Here is a 13,732-nt window from a genome sequence, read left to right on the forward strand (position 1 = left end):
GAAGTATGTATGTTGAAGTCAACAGTATTTCTCAAGAAATTACAAATATTATAAATAAGTTATGTGCTACACATCAGAGACAGTTTTAAAAATACTCATGGAGTGTGATTGTGGCTGCTACAATGGATGTGTGCACAGATGTGCATATATATGGACAGATTGGACATGTACTCTCAAAGCATGCAAACCTGTTGTCATCTTGACCTCAGATTTCAGGGGATGCACAAGGGGAGGGGGCAGTAGGGCAGGGAGGGGTCTTCTTATCTTGGAAATGATTTAGAATTGCATATGAGAAAGGGGATCATTTCCCAGAGGACCGAAAAACCTGCATGAGTATGTATATATTTAGGTATATCTTAAAGTCATCTCTTTTAGAGAGCCCTAAATCCTCCCTATTTTCCCTTTTATTTAAACTCATGAGAAGCTGGGAATGGGAGTACCATTTTCCCTGTGCTCTTTCTGTCTATCTCATTTTGGATGATTTGGATTTTCCTTGTAGAGAGTTGATGAGAGTGTGATAGTTCATTTGGCAGCAGGGGCTTCCAGAAAGGAGATAGTAGAAGATGTATTTCACAAGCACATCATTCATCTTGTTGATTATTCTCCCCTCCCACTAATGAAATGCTAGGGTGGAGGGGATTCACGTGCATATTAAAATGGCCTCAGTAAACCTCAGGTACTCATCCCTCTCTGGGGAGAGGGCTCTGGAGGAGTGGTCTGAACTTTAACCCAGAAGGTGCAATTAGTCACCATTATATTGTTATCATCAATGGGGAGGGGGTTGTTTGGGTGAAGATCTCATCTGGACATTCCTCTTTTGGTATGATATTAGTTGTCTAGAGTTACTTCTGGCAGGACCTTTCTCTAGTTTTTTTCCCTATCTTTGTGCAGTAGTGAAGGAAATGTTTTGATTATTTTAGCCAAATGGACCTAGGAGTCAAAACAGTGCTAATAGTGTGGGTATTGGTAACAATCCATTGGCCCCCACAAGCCTTGAGAACTCAAAAGCAGAACTACAGATGGAGGAGGACCTTGATTTTCCTTCTCTTTTTCCTTGGATGTTAATCAATCCAGTTCACTGATGTCCTCCCTGTTTTTCTGATAGTGCTAGATAGTCCACACCCCCATTTCCAAGTGTCTAATGCCATATTAAGACACCAAGAAGCCAGCTTTTTGAAGCTAGCTCTGGCTCAGATAGATTTAAATGCATTGCTTTGCTTATCCACTGTGGAGTTACAACATGACTTATCCTCAGTTCTGCCATGCAAGAGGTTGGTGACCTTGGGAGTGGCCTTACCTTCTTTGAATCTCACTTTCCTTATCTATAAAATGGGGATTGTGATACCAAACTAGCCTGATTATAGGAATCAGCCGAATCATTTATTCAAAGCCCAGATCCTCAGGGCTTCCAGTTTCAAGCCTCCTGAATCAGAATCCCTATGGGATACCTGGGAATTTGTGTGATTAACAAGTGCCCCAGGTGGTTATATGGTCCGGTAAGTTGGGACAACATTGCCTAACAGAGTATACATGAAAGTAATATGTAAGGTGGTCCATACCTGTGAAGGATTGGACGTATTTTGAAAGGTCGGATGGATTTGGTAAATTTAAAGGTGGACAGCTTCTCGTTGGCCTATCAGAACATGCTTGGGGGCTTCCATTGCCCACCTGTGACAATCTGAAATCCTGAGGAAGCAGAAAGTTTAGTGCTCAGAAATGATTTATTGACTGTCCAGTCATCCCTGCCATTTTTTATTGGCTGAGACACTCATGACTCATTCTACTTTCCTTAGCGTGTATTTGCAGTCCCCTCCCCGCCCCTTGCCCATACTCGCCAGCACCTTCAGAGGCCTCCCTTCCACCTTTGCTCTTCTGGAGAGCTGAGCCTGTGGACCTTGGGCACCAGGCACCAAGTTCCTCTTGTAAAGATTGTTGCCCTCTCCCAGGCACACTTCTCTCTTACATCTGTCTTTCTTTTTTGTTGTTTCCTCAATCTCTTCATTCTTTCTTCTCTATTTCAACTTGCATGATCAGGCGAAACAAGTAATCTCAGAGCTTTCTCAATTATAAATATAATTGGGGTAATGACAATACTTACTCCCTGGGGTTATTGTATGGACTGACTGAGTAAGGTGACAGAAGAACTTCCAACACAGCGCTGAGAAAGGTTTTGAAGGAATTAGCTCTTTTATTTTTCTATAAATTTATTTATTTATTTTTGGCTGTGTTGGGTCTTTGTTGCTGCACGCGGGCTTTTCTCTTGTTGTGGCGAGAGGGGGCTACTCTTCGTTGCGGTGCTTGGGCTTCTCATTGGGTGGCTTCTCTCGTTGTAGAGCACGGGCTCTAGGCATGCAGGCTTCAGTAGTTGTGGCACTCAGGCTCAGTAGTTGTGGCTGGCGGGCTCTAGAGTGCAGGCTCAGTAGTTGTGGCACACGGGCTTAGTTGCTCCGCAGCATGTGGGGTCTTTCCGGACCAGGGCTTGAACCTGTGTCCCCTGCATCAGCAGGTGGATTCTTAACCACTGCACCACCAGGGAAGCCCTAGCTATTTTATTTAGTTTCCTTACTGTATCGATTTTGGCAGGGAGTCTTTGCATTAAACTTCTGGCCTAGCGGAAAGAGGGAAATCCTTGTAGTCAGACTGACCTGGGTTCAACGTCTCTGCTATGTACTGTCTGTGAGCAGCTGGAGTAAATTACCACCCTCCCCCTCCCCCACCCCCTGCCCAAATTCAGGTCCTCATCTGGCAGTCCTGTCAGGGTTAGAGGTACTGTGGATAAAACGTGTAGCACATAGTATTCAAACAATTCACAGTTCTTTTAATGAAAAATCCCCATTGTCTTTCCATCTTCTAGAATAAGGAAGATGAGGGTCTGAGTTTGAATGTACGAATGCCAAAAAACACTCTGGACAGTGGAACATGAACTTGGCATCCTCTGGGCCAAGGAGAGGTTCAGATTTGGTGTTTATCTGGCTCTTATTGTGATTGTTTTGGGAGGCCTTGGGGAAATGGGTGCCAAAAAGGCTAGAGGGTGTTTTTTTTCCCTTTCTTTTTTTCTTTTTATTATTCTAGTGGAGTCATGGCTGAAAAAGTGATCAGATTTCACCTTGTCTTAAGCCTTCAGACTTGTTTTTGGCAGTGACGGTGTGTAAGAAGTCTTCCTCCTCCTCCTCTTATCTGTTTTTCTCTCTTCTCCTGCTTTCCCCTCCCCCCTCGCTTTATTTATTGTTCTTATCTTCTAAACTATGGCAGCTACTCTTGTTTTTCTAGGTCACTGAGAAAATCACCACTTTGGCCTATGATTAATTTGTAATTCAGCTCCATTCTTTTCATTATATTGATGAAAATAATTATTGCTATTTTTTTAAATAATAATTTATATAATCATCATAGTCATCATTTATTGACTGCATTCTCTATATCTGTGCTAACTTTTTAACAAATGTGAACCCCATTAGTCCTCCCAACCATCAGTTAAAACAGGTGGTGGTATCACCATTTTGCAATTCAAGAACTAAAGCTCAACGTTGTAGTAATTTGCCACATCCTAGCCTTTAGTGGATAACTGTCCAGAATTTTGGTAACATGAGAAGTGGGAAGTCAGAAATTTGAGTAATAAAATTTTGTATAATCAGACAAAAACATATTCATATGTATAAATCCTCCCTCGAAAGAGATTTGATGTGACTGATAATAGAAGATAAAAGCAGTGATAAAAATATTAAAAAGTCACAATGGAGTAAAATATTAATAGAATAAGATAAAGCCAAGAGCTTCATAGAAACTATATGGTTCATCATAATTACTAATTGATTTGTTTCCAAGCTTCCTAGTGGCCAAAGAAAAGGTGAGAACATAATCAAGATTAACTAAGTGAACACATAAGAACCCAACTGCTGTTCAGGAGAAGAACTCCCTATAACATTGCGGTCTGAGAGCAATTTCTCCTAGATTATCAAGGGTTGCCAATATTCTGTAAATTGTCTAAAAGTATGTCCTTTGAAATTCAGTTATAGCTTCAAATAGACTTTATTTTAAACCTAGTTTTAGATTTACAGAAAAGTTGTGAAGGTAGTACGAGAGTTCCCATTTACTTGACACCTAGTTTTCCCTATTATTAACATCTTATGTTTGTGTGATACATTTGTCAACAATTGATGAACCGATGTTGATATATTATTATTAACTAAATTCCATACTTAATCATATTTCTTTAGTTTTTACCTAATGGCCAAGATCCTATCCAGGATACCATATGCAATTAGTCCTATCTCCTTAGTCTCTTCTTGGCTGTGACAGTTTCTCAACTTTGTTTCTGATGACCTTGACCGTTTTGAAGCGTGGTCATATATATTATAGCATGTCCCTCTAATGGAATTTGTCTGACGTTTTTCTCATGATGAGACATGGGAAGTATGTTCTGGGGAGGAAGACTACACTGCCTATTGCTATTGAGTACCGTTCTCATCATGTCATATCATATCAAGGGTACATACTAGCAGCATGTCATCACTGTTGATGTTGATCTTAATTATCTGGCTGAGGTATTGTTTGTCAGGTTCCTTTCCACTTTCTATCTTGTATTATTGGAAGGAAATCACCATGCACAGCCAACACTAGAAGTAGGGAGTTATGCTTCAATTCCTTAAAGATGGAGTTATCTACATACATTATTTTGAATTATTTTTATAGAAGATTTATCTATTCTCAATTCATTTATTTTTATTTCTTTGGACAAAAAGAAATTGATTACCAAGTTCCTTATGCACAAGAGACAGTTTGGTTAGTTTGCTTTAGAAGTTATATGTTAGAATGTCTGAGTTTTCTATGGCATATGGGGAAACAGGGCTGAGTTTCTAGAATCTCAGGTTTATTTTTCCTTACATTTTGTATATGATATATTACTCCCCCCCCACTACAATGTACAATTCTGTGAAAGTTGTCAGTAAATATTCTATTTTCTACTTTGAGATGAATTTATGTTCTTTAGAATTGTAATCCTTTTAAAATAGCAATTATTTTCCTGATTTGCATGGTTCTCTATGTGTGGGGTTTATAAGTGATATTATTATTCTGTTATTTTTCTTATGGTTATTTGCTAATCTGTCAGGAGAAGATTATGGCAGGTTATTGATCCAGATCTATAGTCATTTTCCAAATATAATCTCCAGGATCTCAAAAATAGTATCATTATTTAATGACTCTTATTACTGTATTTCATTTTTTAAATTATAAATCTACTTTATACAATTTATTTTTTTTACTCTATGTATTATTGTATTTTCCCTATCAAATATTATCTGAAAACATGTTTTTGATACCCGTATAATATTCTATCTTATGTCTGTATAATGTCTGTGTTAGTTTTGCCAAGTTTTTAGGCTTAAAATGATCTCTTATTTTAATGTGCATTTTTATAATTGAATGCAGTTACCTTTTCTTATATTTATCAATCACTTGTTTTATTAATTTATGTCAATTAATGTCAATAATTGTATCTATTAGTATTACATGTATTAATTGCCTATTTATGTCAACTACTAATATTTATATTGGATTTCAGTGTTTTCTTAAATATTGGTGAGAATTCATGTTTTTGTTTGTTCATTTTACTATTTTCCCCAAGGTGTTATTTTTGAAAAAATTTTAAATCTACAGAAAAGTTGAGAGAATGGTATATGGAACACCATATCTTTACCTACATCAGCGGTCTCCAGCCTTTTTGGCATCAGGGACCTGTTTCGTGGAAGACAATTTTTCCATGGACTGGGGTTGGCGGGGGGTGGTTTTGGGATGATTCAAGTGCATTACATTTATTGTGCACTTTATTTCTATTATTATTACACTGTAATATATAATGAAATAATTATACAGCTCACCATAATGCAGAATCAGTGGGAGCCCTGAGCTTGTTTTCACTTGCCACTCACTGATAGGGTTTTGATATGAGTCTGCAAGCAGTTGATTTATTATGGTCCCTGTGCAGTCAAACCTCTCTGCTGATGATAATCTGTATTTGCAGCCGCTCCCCAGCGCTGGCATCACCGCCTCAGCTCCACCTCAGATCATCAGGCATTAGATTCTCATAAGGAGCACGCAACCTAGATCCCCCGCGTGCGCAATTCACAGTAGGGTTCTCGCTCCTATGGGAATCTAATGCTGCCGCTGATGTGACAGGAGGCGGAGCTCAGTAGCGGTCTGTGGCCCGGGGGCGTTGGGGACTCCAGACATATAATTCATCAATTAACGTTTTCGTTACATTGTGCTCAAAAGTATTCTATCTCTGACATGCATATGTGTTTATTTTGCTGAACCATTTATAAATGAATTGCAGATACCACCTTCTTTCCTCATAAATTCTGCAATGTGATCCCCAAGAGTACTGTCCTTCTCCTGTGTAACCACAGTGCTGTTATCACACTTAGGACCATTAACATTAATCCTCATTATTTAAATTCCTAACAGGTACCCTATTGTTAACTGTTCAAAGTGCCACTCACTTTTCCTTGCCATTGGAGTTCTGACTGATAGAGACTACATACAGAGCATATTAGCTAGATGAAGAATGAAAACCTACCTCATTATCTTAGAAAATACTTGTTAACCTTTAATGTATAGAGCTTCTGGTATACTGGGTGGATAATGCAGCTCAGAAGTGAGGCTAAACCAGCACTTACATGTTCAGGTGTATGTGTTCTTATATGGAGGAAGGCAGGCCCAATATGCCAACCAGATGTCATCAAGTCAAGTAACTGAGTCAGCAACATGAATGCAGATCCTGCTGAGGTGTGCTTACCTAAAGCCAGTGCACACTGGTTGCACCTGGGCATGGAGAGTGAAGGCGTGGGCTCGATGTTGTTCTAGGAATGACTTAGTACCTTATCTTTAACACAGTGACCCCTTCAAACATGGCTTAATATATTCCAGTGTCACAACAATCAGAAGGATTTCCCTTACCCCCTTGGAGAAAATTAAGTGAGGGGATGGGGTGCAAAGTCAGCTGAGCTTCCTCTGGTGCTGCTCTTAGTGGAGAGAGCGGGCAGGGAGCAGGCTCATCCTCCCTAAGGACTGAGGCAGCAGCAAGGGAGGAAGAAGGGGTAGACTTCCACGATAATATCTGCCTCTGGTGGCCTGCCTGCAGTCCACATCCCTTCCTTAGTACTTGACGTCCTGATTACCTCACTCAGTTGCATATCTAAGATAAGACTTGATTAAAAAAAAAAAAAAAGCTTTATTGAGAGAGAATTCACATACTATACAAGTCACTCATTTAAAGTTCAGTGCTTTTGATAGATTACATTATTTTTATGAATTTTAGTAAAATATCTATAGCATAAAATTTACCATTTTAAGTGTCCAATTCAATGGCATCAATTACATTCATGGTGTTGAACAGCTATTACCACTACCTATTTCCAAAACTTGTTACCCCAAACACAAACTCTGTAACCATTAAGTAACAACTCCCTGTTCCTGCCTTCCCCTGCCCCATTAACCTCTAATCTACTTTCCGTCTCTATGAATTTGCCCATTCTAGATACCTTATATAAGTAGGATCTTATATGTCTGGCTTATTTCACTTAGCATAATGCTTTCAAGATTCATCCATGTTGTAACGTGTAAGAATTTCCTTCCTTTTTTTACGGCTGAATGATATTCCATAGTATGCATATGCTACATTTTGCTTTTCCATTCATCTGTTGGTGGACCCATGATGGATAATTGGGTTGTTTCTTCCTCTTGGCTATTATGAATAATGCTACTGTGAATATTGATGCATAAGTATCTGTTTGAGTCTCTGCTTTCAATTCTTGTGGGTATATATCTAGGAGCGGAATTGCTGGGTCACATGGTAATCCTATGTTTAGCTTTCTGAGGACCCACCCACTGAACTTTTCCATAGCAATTGCATCATTTAACATTCCCACCAGCAATGTATGAGGATTCTAATTTCTCTACAGCTTCACCTGTTTTTTTTTTTTTTTTTTTAATTATAGTCACCCTCATAACTGTAAAGTGGATTCTCACTGTGGTTAACGACTTGATTTTTTGTTAGAAATCTATTGAATGAAAGTAAAATTTATTGAATTTAGGTCATCCTAGAGGTAACATTTTTTGGCCAGAACTTGGTTGAAACTTGACAAGGATTCTGAAGGTAGTGTCATAAAATTAAAGAGTTCTGGGGAAAAAATAACAGTTATTTCTGATATGATTGATGCTAAAACTCTTTGATATGCATTGTTTTATGGTTGTGTTGAAGGATGATTTCTCAGAACAATGGTATAAAACCGTTCTTCTAGGTTCTAGGAAGAATGATTCAGTCATCCTCTCGTGTCAGCTTATTTTTTGGTATCTTTAATAGTGCTGAGAAATGGCCTGTAAATATTAGATTTCCTTTACCCTTATTTTGGGGAAAGAAGAGTGCTCTCACTCTCTACAGAAGAAAAATAATCCTTATCTCTTCACTGATGAGTAATAGAAAAAATAGAAAATTAGAAATCATAGTGGTTTGAACAAGCAGGCGTTCATTCTCTTCTGTAAGTAAATACAGATGTATAGAGTTTTGGGCTACTATGACAGTCCCACAGACTCATCAAGGACACTAACTGTTTTGGCATTTTTACTTCATTATCTTCAGCCCTGACTTCCATTCTCAAAGATACCTCATGGTCCAAAATGGCTTATGGAGTCTCTGTTTTTCAGCCCACATTTCATATAGCAGGAAGAAGGAAGGTGGGAGTTGCATAAAAAGGATATACACACCTGAGTCAGCCTTCCTTAGAGAACCTTCTTTGAAGAGCTGCATAATACTTCTGCTTGCATGTCATTGGTTTATGCTCACACGCAGCTAGAGCCTGGATAAAATAGGCTTTTAGTTGGTGCGTTGCGTTTCTCTTACTACTAAAGAAAAAAAGCGAGAATTAATACTGAGCAAATAAAAAGATAATCACAAAATTGTAATTTCTCAGTAAGTTACACTGACCATTATCCCAGATACTAATTTATAATCCTTCTATAATAGTGACAGAGAGAAGGGTGAGCACAGGACAGGTCATAGGGGTGGTGATATATAGTTTGAAACAACTGTAGCTCATAGTTTCCTTCCTTCATTCATTTCACTTACTCATTCATTTATTCTTTGCATGTATGTTAATAGAGCACCTAAGAGGTCTCTTCTCTCTAGTCTAGCGGTAGGTAGGTACACATTTATTTAAACTATTCAAATTCCTGTAAGGGCTGGAGCCAAATACTCCTTAGCTCACAGTTTTGCTCTGCCATTTATCAGCTGGGTGAACATGGGAAAGTCATTTAATCCTTCTCAATCCCAGGTTCCTTTTATGGTTGAAGGGGGACAAAAATTACATGGCTTTGTTTTACGGAGAAAATGGAGCACCCTGGGTGAAACCTGTAACCAGTTTGCAATACAGAGTAGTACACAGGAAGTGCTACTTTCATTTATCTTTCCCTTCAGTCTTTATTTTTTAGTTTTACGTTTTAAGGTGAAGCTAAATTCAGTTAGACAGCTTACAGGTGGGGTGGGGACAGTGGGCCATTTAGAAACCAAATAACCTGTTGGGCAACTTCTCTCCCCTATTGGGTTTTTTCTTGCCTTCCTGTAGGGTTCTGTGAGTCAGAGGGTGTGAGAGTGTCTCCAAAGGTCTCAGAGCTGTTGTGGGCGTGAAGAAATGAGCAGACGGCAGGAGACCACAGGCCATCAGTATTCAGAGGCTGAAAGTCCAGGAAGGGCAGGAGAGAATGGAATATGCCAGGGCTGTCAGGGCAGGAGGGGAACGGAGTGTTCATATCATGGCTTCTCACCCATGCCTACAGTTGAGGCACAGACCCCCAATGACTGGGAGTCCTGCTGCTGCCCTGCACTAACGCTTAACTATGGGATCATCAATGACTGTCCCTCTTTATCTGCTCCGTTGAGTCCAACCCTGGGGAAGGTTGAGGTTTCTTCTTTCACTTTTCATCAGTAAAGCAAATCTCGATGGAAAAAGGTTAGGAATCCCCACATTTGTCCTTTGGGACAAAGGTGGTAAAAAATGTGTGACCTTGGGTGGTTATGATGTGCACCCTTCAATAAGAACCACTAGTCTGAATTTGCTCAGTTCCCATAACTTAAAAAAAAAAAAATAACAGCCAGTTTGTATTGAATACCTGCTGTGTATCAGGTACTGTTCTAGGTCTTTTTTTTTTTTTTTTTTTTTTCGGTACGTGGGCCTCTTCCTGTTGTGGCCTTTCCCGTTGCGGAGCACAGGCTCTGGAAGCACAGGCTCAGCGTCCATGGCTCACGGGCCCAGCCGCTCTGCGGCATGTGGGATCTTCCCGGACCGGGGCACAAACCCGTGTCCCCTGCATCAGCAGGCGGACTCTCAACCACTGCGCCACCAGGGAAGCCCCTCTAGGTCTTTTGTTTAAGATATATGTGTGTGTATATATATATTGAAGTATAGTTGATTTACAATGTTGTGTTAGTTGCAGGTATACAGCACAGTGATTCATATATATATATACTTTTTCAGATTCTTTTCCCTTATAGGTTATTACGAAATATTGAGTATAGTTCCCTGTGCTATATGGTAGGTTCTTGTTTGTTATCTATTTTATATATAGTAGTGTGTATATATTAATCCCAGCCTCCTAATTTATCCCTCCCCCTTTCCCCTTTGGTAACCATAAGTTTGTCTTCCATGTCTGTGCATCTATTTCTGTTTTGTAAATAAGTTCATTTGGATCTTTTTTTTTTAAATGCCACATATAAGTGATATCATAGGATATTTGTCTTGTCTGGCTTATTTTACTTAGTATGACAGTCTCTGTGTCCATCCATGTTGCTATAAATGGCATTGTTTCATTCTTTTTTATGGCTGAGTATAGTATGTATGTGTGTGTGTGTGTTTGTGTGTGTGTATACCACATCTTTTTTATCCATTCCTCTGTCTTTTTTTTTTCGGATCTCATGTGCTTACCTCTAGACATGAGTTCTGTATGCCTGAAAGATAACGGCCAGTATGACTAATTTTCCAATTGAGCAACTATGTAGCATTTCCTTTACTTAACAGTTTTCTCTGAGACCTCGTATCACTTTTAGAATTTAGTTTTGTTTGCTCTTTAATATGGTAAAGTGGAACAATCTTGGGATGGGGTTCCTCATTTACAAATAGTATGATGGTAGAGTCTTTGCCAAAAATGTTTTGGAACTGTAAAAGTGCTAAAAAATAGAGATCTCATTTTCCAGGTGATATGACAGACTCCCAGAAGGGTCTCACCCTGAAGATGAAACTAGTAAGTGAAGTATGAGTTAGGTTTTAAGGGGACATCCCCACATCATACATTGTTTAGGGGTCCTTTCTCTGACCCGAGAAGGCCTCCCTTGAGATGGACAGGACATCTCAGTCTTGGTGGCCTCTTAAATTAGTTTGCTATCCAGGATGGCTGTCACTGTAGGTGAACTCTTGTGAACCTAGTTATTGGGCCTTTTGAATATGCTGTACCTGTGCGACTCTGGGTAGCCTCTAAGTTTCATTCACTCTGATTAAAGGTATCAGTATTCAGTCTTGGAACCCATGATACTGTAAGGGCTGTGAGGCTTTGGCGGGTGGCGTGGTTTGAAGCTTGGAAGATGTGTGTGGTCCAGCCAGGTAACCTTGGGCCCCTGGCACTTGGTCTGTCTGCAAGATTTGGTGATTGAGCTAGTGATCCATTTAGCCCCTCCCTGGACTAAAACTCTGAGTCTGAGAGGTAATGGTGTTGACCAACGTCTTGCTTTGGCTTCTTTCTTACACCTCATTTTTTGGAAAAAGTATTGTAAAAGTCTAACATTAAATTCAACCTTTGGAGATGTAATTCAGTGTCAAAATGCTATACTCTTTCCTTCTTTTTTTCACCTCCTCCAGTTGGTTTAATATCTTTTAGTATACCTTCCTTTTTTCTTGTTTTCTTCCTTCCTCTCTCTAAATTATCGTCAAGGGCCTTTGAAGAGAATTCTTAAATGTTATTGAGAAATTGCAGTCAGGGAGTCCTTTGTTCCCAAGTCATTTAGAAGATTACCTTTCCTTTTGTTAAATACGAAAAATTGTCAACCTGTATTGTGAGAAGGTGTCAAAAACTGCATTCACCAATAAAAAGCGTCAGCTCTCATTATTGCCCAGATATTATTCTTTTCAAAAGCTGAGTGCTCTCCGCAGGCTTTCTAAACAATCTTCGGCTCATTCATCTTCCTGGTTTCCTTACATTTTGAACCTCTCTGGGTCTGTATAGAGTGGCAGCCTGTCTTTTAAAAATTAATGGGTTCCAAATGCCATTCAAGCCTATTTCTGCCCTCAACCTCCTGCTCCCTTCTCCAGCTCTGCCTGTTAGGAGTCTTATATTCTGTATAAATATTGAGCTGGAGATAGTTTCTGAAGAGGTGTTTGGACTTTTAATTAGCACTGACAGCCTGTCTGCTTGGGCTTTTGCTCTGCGGTCTCCATGGAAAAGTCAGGCAGGTCAGTATGGAGGGGGCGGGGAGGCCTGCAGTGGATATGTTCCTGGCGGCTGGCCCTAGAGACACTGAACTCTGAGCCAACCATGAAGTCATTTTGAATTTAAGGAGTCTTGCTAATCCAAGGCAATGTGTCTTAATTTGACAAAGTAAAGACTGCCCGATAAGCAACCCTAACTACAAGTTCTGTGAAACTGGGGGTGTTTGTAAGTTTAGATTGTGCTAGAGAAATGTGGTGATGTGGAAGAATGGGTTCATTTTCTTCTCTTTACTCCCTTTCCCAGCCCCTCCCCCCTCCCCCTTCCCCTCCTCCTCTTCCTCTCTCCCTCCCTCTCTCTCCCTCTCTCTCCCTCTCTGTCTGTCTGTCTGTCTGTCTGTCTCTCTCTCTTACTTACTTTGGCCCAATTCGGCCCTGCAGTCTGGCCTCTGCAGTGGCTTGATGTGAAATTTGAGAAACATATGTAGTTTTCTATTTCAGGAAAATGATCTCAGGAATTGAATGTGTTTTTTTGGTTGGCTGTTAAGCTCTGATGTTGCCCAGTGTGGTTTTTTGATGATGAGAAAGAGGCTTCAGAATGCTTTTTGTCAGAATTTCGTGTCATAAACCTTACAGCTTGGTTGCTTTCGCTGGGCCCCCACCCCCTCCCCAGCCCACGACACAATGTCATCTATTCTGTCAGAAGTGGGAAGAAGTGCGCGTTGTTCGCATTACAATCAGTTCATTGCTGCGGGCACGCACATACACGAAAATGGCCACCGTGTCTGTCCTTCACAGAAGCTATTTTAAATGTAGTTCAGTGGAGGACCAGGGGTCTGCATACTGTTGCCCATAAAGGAAAAGGGATCCGTGGGGGAGAAGTTGGCCTTTGTTTTGCCTTGGAAGGGCCAGTATTCTTCTTTGTTCTTGAGGTGAGAGCCAACAGTGGGCCCAGTGCCCTGCACACTAAACTTCACTGATCTAGCCATGCGATGGATGTGCAGACCAGCAGCGTCACTGGGGCCTGATGAGAGTGGAGCTGAGCGAGGGGCTCAGGCGAGCGAGGCTGGCACAGGCACGGGCTGAGAGTTGGGTCTGACCTGCCCCATGTCCAAGGGTTTCCAGTGGAATGAGGCACGGCCCCAGCCCGAGAAAGGCTCCCTGACCTGTGGTTCTCCACTAGATGTGAGCTTCTTGAAGATGGTAGCATGTCCGTGTTCATCTTTGTATCCAGGGAGTACTTGCTGAATTACTAAGAGAATCAT

At 40.4% G+C, this 13,732-nt stretch overlaps 1 protein-coding gene across 1 annotated transcript in view; it reads left to right on the top strand.

Moving 5' to 3' along the window:
* The window catches only part of LOC132432423 (FGGY carbohydrate kinase domain-containing protein-like), a 107,243-nt gene that overhangs the window by 67,460 nt on the left and 26,051 nt on the right, over positions 1–13,732 (top strand). The gene's annotated exons all lie outside the window — the stretch shown is intronic.

The sequence above is a fragment of the Delphinus delphis genome, chromosome 1, assembly GCF_949987515.2.
Source record: "Delphinus delphis chromosome 1, mDelDel1.2, whole genome shotgun sequence".
Classification (NCBI taxonomy): domain Eukaryota; kingdom Metazoa; phylum Chordata; class Mammalia; order Artiodactyla; family Delphinidae; genus Delphinus; species Delphinus delphis.